This window comes from Triticum aestivum, chromosome 7A (assembly GCF_018294505.1).
Source record: "Triticum aestivum cultivar Chinese Spring chromosome 7A, IWGSC CS RefSeq v2.1, whole genome shotgun sequence".
Lineage (NCBI taxonomy): Eukaryota > Viridiplantae > Streptophyta > Magnoliopsida > Poales > Poaceae > Triticum > Triticum aestivum.
Genome location: NC_057812.1, coordinates 233565819 through 233572692, shown reverse-complemented (window position 1 = coordinate 233572692; position 6874 = coordinate 233565819).

Genomic DNA, 6874 nt, shown 5'->3' with positions numbered 1-6874 from the left:
AGGTGCTTGCTCTAAGTTGGCAGTGTGATAATTGGTTTCATGTTGCATATGTTGTCTAGCCTGTATTTCTTCTATTTTGATTAAATTGCACTTGCTGAGTTTATACGTTATACATGTGCATATGACATGCCTTTCTGTGTCTAGAATACACTGCATCTATCAATCATACCATGTTCTTACATCAAAGTACTGCTATTGTGTGCTACCTCTTGAGCACTACGTTGGTTTTCCCTTGAAGAGGAAAGGGTGGTGCAGTAAAGCAGCGTAAGTATTTCCCTCAGTTTTTGAGAACCAAGGTATCAATCCAGTAGGAGACCACGCGTGAGTCACCTCACACCTACACAAACAAATAAGAACCTTGCAACCAACGCGATAAAGGGGTTGTCAATCCCTTCACGACCACTTGCAAGAGTGAGATCTGATAGAGATGATAATAATAAGATAAGTATTTTTGATATTTTTATGATATAGATTGAAAGTAAAAGATTGCAAAATAAAGTAGATTGGAAACTTGTATGATGGAAAATAGACCCGGGGGGCATAGGTTTTAGTAGTGGCTTCTCTCAAGATAGCATAAGTATTACGGTGGGTGAACAAATTACTGTCGAGCAATTGATAGAAAAGCGAATAATTATGAGAATATCTAGGCACCACGTCCGTGAAAAGTAGACCGAAACGATTCTGCATCTACTACTATTGCTCCACACATCGACCGCTATCCAGCATGCATCTAGAGTATTTAGTTCATAAGAACAGAGTAATGCCTTAAGCAAGATGACATGATGTAGAGGGATAAACTCATGCAATATGATATAAACCCCATCTTTTTGTCCTCGATGGCAACAATACAATACGTGTCGTTTCCCTTTCTGTCACTGGGATCGAGCACCACAAGATTGAACCCAAAGCTATGCACTTCTCCCATTGCAAGAAAGATCAATCTAGTAGGCCAAACCAAACTGATAATTCAAAGAGACTTGCAAAGATAAACCAATCATACATAACAGAATTCAGAGAAGATTCAAATATTGTTTATAGATAAACTTGATCATAAACCCACAATTCATCGGATCTCGACAAACACACTGCAAAAAGAAGAGTTACACCGAATAGATCTCCAAGAGAATCAAGGAGAACTTTGTATTGATATCCAAAGAGAGAGAAGAAGCCGTCTAGATACTAGCTATGGACCCGAAGGTTTGAAGTAAACTACTCACACATCATCGAAGGGGCCATGGGGTTCATGTAGAGGCCCTCCATGATCAATGCCCCCTCCGGTGGAGCTCCGGAAAAGGCCCCAAGATGGGATCTCTTGGGTACAAAAGGTTGCGGCGGTGGAATTAGGTTTTCATGGTGCTCCTGGATGTTTGCGGGGTACATGGATATATATAGGAGGAATAAGTAGGTCGCTGGAGCAACGAGGGGCCCATGAGGGTGGAGGGCGCGCCCCCTGCCTCATGGCCGCCTCATTGATTGCTTGACGTCCACTCCAAGTCCTCTAGATCATGTTTGTTCCAAAAATCACGTTCCCAAAGGTTTCATTCCGTTTGGACTCCGTTTGATATTCCTTTTCTACGAAACACTGAAATAGGCAAAAAACAACAATTTGGGTTGGGCCTCCGGTTAATAGGTTAGTCCCAAAAATAATATAAAAGTGTGAAAATAAGCCCATTAACATCCAAAATAGATAATATAATAGCATGGAACAATCAAAAATTATAGATACGTTGGAGACGTATCAGCATCCCCAAGCTTAATTCTTGCTCGTCCTCGAGTAGGTTAATTAAAAAAAACATAATTTTTGATGTGGAATGCTTTCTAATATATTTCTCAATGTAATTTTCTTTATTGTGGCATGAATGTTCAGATTAGAAATATTCAAGATAAAAGTTTAATATTGACATAAAAATAATAATACTTCAAGCATACTAACTAAGCAATCATGTCTTCTCAAAATAACATGGCCAAAGAAAGTCCATCCCTACAAAATCATATAGTTTGGTCATGCTACATTTTCGTCACACAAGAATGCTCTCATCATGCACAACCCCGATGACAAGCCAAGCAATTGTTTCATACTTTAGTAATCTCAAACTTTTTTCAACTTTCACGCAATACATGAGCGTGAGCCTTGGATATAGCACTATGGGTGGAATAGAATATAATGAAGGGGGTTATGTGGAGAAGACAAAAAATGAGAAAGTCTCACATCGACGTGGCTAATCAATGGGCTAGGGAGATGCCCATAAATTGATGTCAGTGCAAGGAGTAGGGATTGCCATGCAACGGATGCACTAGAGCTATAAATGTATGAAAGCTCAACAAAAGAAACTAAGTGGGTGTGCATCCAACTTGCTTGCTCATGAAGACCTAGGGCACTTGAGGAGGCCCATTGTTGGAATATACAAGCCAATTTCTATAATGAAAAATTCCCACTAGTATATGAAAATGACAAAACAAGAGACTCTCTATCATAAAGATCATGGTGCTTCTTTGAAGCACAAGTGTGGAAAAAGGATAGTAGCATTGCCCCCTTTTTATTTTTATTTTTTTATTTTGGGCCTTCTTTTTTTGGCCTTTCTTTTTTTCTTTTTTTTTGGGACAATGCTCTATTACTGATGTTCATCACACTTCTATTTATTTAAAACTCAATGATTACAACTCGATACTAGAACAAGATATGACTCTATATGAATGCCTCCGGCGGTGTACCGGGATGTGCAATGACTCATGAGTGACATGTATGAAAGAATTATGAACGGTGGCTTTGCCACAAATACTATGTCAACTACATGATCATGCAAAGCAACATGACAATGATGATGCGTGTCATAATAAATGGAACGGTGGAAAGTTGCATGGCAATATATCTCGGAATGGCTATGGAAATGCCATAATAGATAGGTATGGTGGCTGTTTTGAGGAAGATATAAGGAGGTTTATGTGTGATATAGCATATCGTATCACGGGGTTTGGATGCACCGGCGAAGTTTGCACCAACTCTCAAGATGAGAAAGGGCAATGCACGGTACCGAAGAGGCTAGCAATGATGGAAGGGTGAGAGTGTGTATAATCCATGGACTCAACATTAGTCATAAAGAACTCACATGCTTATTGCAAAAGTCTACAAGTCATCAAAAACCAAGTACTATGCGCATGCTCCTAGGGGGATAGATTGGTAGGAAAAGACCATCGCTCGTCCCCGACTGCCACTCATAAGGGAGACAATCAAATGACACCTCATGTTTCAAATTTGTTGCACAACGTCTACCATATGTGCATGCTACGGGACTTGCAAACTTCAACACAAGTATTCCTCAAATTCACAACTACTCAACTAGCACAACTTTGATATCACTATCTCCATATCTCAAAACAATCATCAAGTATCAAACTTCTCTTAGTATTCAATGCACTTTATTATGGCTAAAAGCAAATTTCCATGTTGTTTTAAAGGACTCTCAAAATAATATAAGTGAAGCATGAGAGATCAGTTATTTCTATAAAATAAAACCACCACCGTGCTCTAAAAGATATAAGTGAAGTACTAGAGCAAAAACTATATAGCTTAAAAGATATAAGTGAAGCACATAGAGTATTCTAATAAATTCCAATTCATGTGTGTCTCTCTCAAAAGGTGTGTACAGCAAGGATTATTATGGTAAACTAAAAATCAAAGACTCAAATCATACAAGACGCTCCAAGCAAAACACATATCATGTGGTGAATAAAAATATAGCTCCAAGTAAAGTTACCGATGAACGAAGACAAAAGAGGGGATGCCTTCCGGGGCATCCCCAAGCTTAGGCTTTTTGGTATCCTTGGATTTTACCTTGGGGTGACTTGGGCATCCCCAATCTTAGGCTCTTGCCACTCCTTGTTCAATAATCCATCAAATCTTTACCCAAAACTTGAAAACTTCACAACACAAAACTTAAAAGGAAATTTTCATTAGCTCCGTTAGTAAAAGAAAACAAACCACCACTTCAAGGTACTGTAATGAACTCATTCTTTATTTATATTGGTGTTAAACCTACTGTATTCCAACTTTTCTATGGTTCATAAACTCTATTACTAGCCATAGATTCATCAAAATAAGCAAACAACACATAAAAAACAGAACCTGTCAAAAACAGAACAGTCTGTAGTAATCTGTAGGTTTCAAATACTTATGGAACCCCAAAAAATCTAAAATAAATTTCTGGACATGAGGAGTTTATCTATTAATCATCTTTAAAAAGAATTAACTAAATAGAACTCTCCATTAAAAAAATGGCAGCAATTGTCGCGAGCGCTAAAGTTTCTGTTGTTTACAGCAAGATCAAAAAGACTTTCCCCAAGTCTTCCCAACGGTTCTACTTGGCACAAACACTAATTAAACACAAAAAACACAACCAAAACAGAGGCTAGATAAATTATTTATTACTAAACAGGAGTAAAAAGCAAGGAATAAAAATATAATTGGGTTGCCTCCCAACAAGCGCTATCGTTTAACACCCTAGCTAGGCATAAAAGCGAGGATAGGTCTAGGTATTGTCATCTTTGGTATGCAATCCATAAGTGGCTCTCATAATAGATTCTTAAGGTAATTTAATTTTCTTTCTAGGAAAGTGTTCCATGCACTTCCTTAACGGAAATTGGAATATAATATTCCCTTCCTTCATATCAATAATTGCACCAATCGTTCTAAGAAAAGGTCTACCAAGAATAATAGGGCATGAAGGATTGCAATCTATGTCAAGAACAATAAAATCTACACGCACATAATTCCTATTTGCAACAATAAGAACATCATTAATATTTCCCATAGGTTTCTTAATAGTGGAATCCGCAAGGTGCAAGTTCAAAGAGCAATCATCAAAGTCACAGAAACCTAGCAAATCACACAAAGTTTTTGGAATCATGGAAACACTAGCACCCAAATCACGCAAAGCATAGCATTCATGATCTTTAATTTTAATTTTTGTTGTAGTTTCCCACTCATCATAAAGTTTTCTAGGGATAGAAACTCCCAACTCAAGTTTTTCTTCATAAGATTGCATCAAAGCATCAATGATATGTTTAGTAAAAGCTTTATTTTGACTATAAGCATGAGGAGAATTTAGCACGGATTGAAATAAGGAAATACAATCTATCAAAGAGAAATTATCATAATTAAATTCCTCGAAATCCAAGATAGTGGGTTCATTTCTATCTAAAGTTTTGACCTCTTCAATCCCACTTTTACCAAATTTTGCATCAAGATCTAAAAACTCCGAATTTTTGGGACGCCTTCTAACTAAAGTTGACTCATCTCTAGTCCCATCATTATCAAGATTCATATTTCAAAACAAGGATTTAATAGGGGACACGTCAATTACTTTTAGATCTTCATCTTTATTGTCATGAAAACTAGAAGAACATGCTTTCACAAAGCAATCTTTCTTAGCACGCATCCTAGCAGTTCTTTCTTTGCACTCATCAATGGAAATTCGCATGGCTTTGAGAGACTCATTGATATCATGCTTAGGTGGAATAGATCTAAGTTTCAAAGAATCAACATCAAGAGAAATAATATCCACGTTCCTAGCCAACTCATCAATCTTAAGCAATTTTTCTTCAATCAAAGCATTGAAACTCTTTTGTGAAGTAATAAATTCTTTAATACTAGATTCAAAATCAGAGGGCATCTTATTATAATTTCCATAAGAATTGTCGTATGAATTACCATAATTATTAGAGGAATTACTAGGAAACGGCCTAGAATTAAAATTAACTATATACGCGTTATTACCAAAATTGTTCCTACTAACAAAATTCACATCCATAGATTCATTAGGCTCAGTAGGAGCACTCTTATTAGCAAACAATTTCATAAATTCATCCATCTTTCCACTCAAAACATTAATCTCTTCAATTGCATGCACCTTTTTACTAGTAGATCTTTTAGCGTGCCATTGAGAATAATTAACCATAATATTATCTAGGAGTTTGGTAGCTTATCCTAAAGTGATTTCCATAAAAGTGCCTCCTGCGGCCGAATCTAAAAGATTTCTAGAAGCAAAATTCAATCCGGCATAAAGTTTTTGTATAATCATCCATAAATTCAATCCATGTGTAGGGCAATTACGTATCATTAATTTCATCCTCTCCCAAGCTTGTGCAACATGTTCATGATCAAGTTGCTTAAAATTCATAATATCGTTTGAAGAGAGATGATCTTAGTGGGAGGAAAATACTTAGAGATAAAAGCATCTTTGAACTTATTCCATGAATCAATACTATTTTTAGGCGAAGACGAAAACCAAGCTTTAGCACGATCTCTAAGCGAAAACGGAAATAGCTTCAGTTTAACAATATTGTTGTCCACATCTTTCTTCTTTTGCATATCACACAAATCAAAAAAGTTCTTTAGATGGTAGCGGCATCTTCACTAGGAAGGCCAGAAAACGGATCTTTCATGACAAGATTGTGCAAAGCAGTATTAATTTCACAAGATTCAACACCGGTAAGAGGAGGAATCGGAGTGCTAACAAAATCATTATTGTTGGTATTGGCAAAGTCACACAATTTAGTATTATCTTGAGCCATCGTGAAAAGAAAGAAATCCAACACACAATCAAACAAGAAGCAAGCGAAAAAGAGGCGAACGGAGAGAGAGGGCGAAAGGAAAAGAGGGTGAATAAAATGGCAAGGGTGAAGTGGGGGAGAGGAAAATGAGAGGCAAATGGCAAATAATGTAAGGCGAAGGATAAGAATTGTGATGGGTACTTGGTATGTCTTGACTTGGCGTAGATCTCCCCGGCAACGGTGCCAGAAATCCTTCTTGCTACCTCTTGAGCACTGCGTTGGTTTTCCCTTGAAGAGGAAAGGGTGGTGCAGTAAAGCAGCGTAA